The sequence below is a fragment of the Rhagoletis zephyria genome, unplaced genomic scaffold (assembly GCF_001687245.7).
Source record: "Rhagoletis zephyria isolate East Lansing unplaced genomic scaffold, Rhagoletis_zephyria_1.1 Rzeph_scaffold_01630, whole genome shotgun sequence".
Classification (NCBI taxonomy): domain Eukaryota; kingdom Metazoa; phylum Arthropoda; class Insecta; order Diptera; family Tephritidae; genus Rhagoletis; species Rhagoletis zephyria.
The window spans coordinates 20,232-20,466 of NW_016158714.1; the positions used below are offsets into that span (position 1 = coordinate 20,232).

General features: G+C 30.6%; 1 protein-coding gene across 1 annotated transcript in view; it reads left to right on the forward strand.

Moving 5' to 3' along the window:
• The window catches only part of Dok (docking protein homolog), a 35,481-nt gene that overhangs the window by 665 nt on the left and 34,581 nt on the right, over positions 1-235 (forward strand). The gene's annotated exons all lie outside the window — the stretch shown is intronic.

The following is a 235-nucleotide window of genomic DNA, read 5'->3' on the forward strand; positions in this document are numbered from 1 at the left end:
GGGGAGGGGGCTAAACGTGGAATTTTCAACATTTTCAAAAGCTTATATTTCGAAAACTATTGAACCGATTTTCTAAATATGGACACAGTTGGAAAGGGGATTGTGGGCCTCTCATTCGATATATATATCTTTGTATATAATGTATACACATTGCGAGAAAAGGTAAAAAACGGAATTATGGCAATTTTTTTTATAAAAATGTATGTTTTTCTTTCAAAAATACGTTATTAACTAT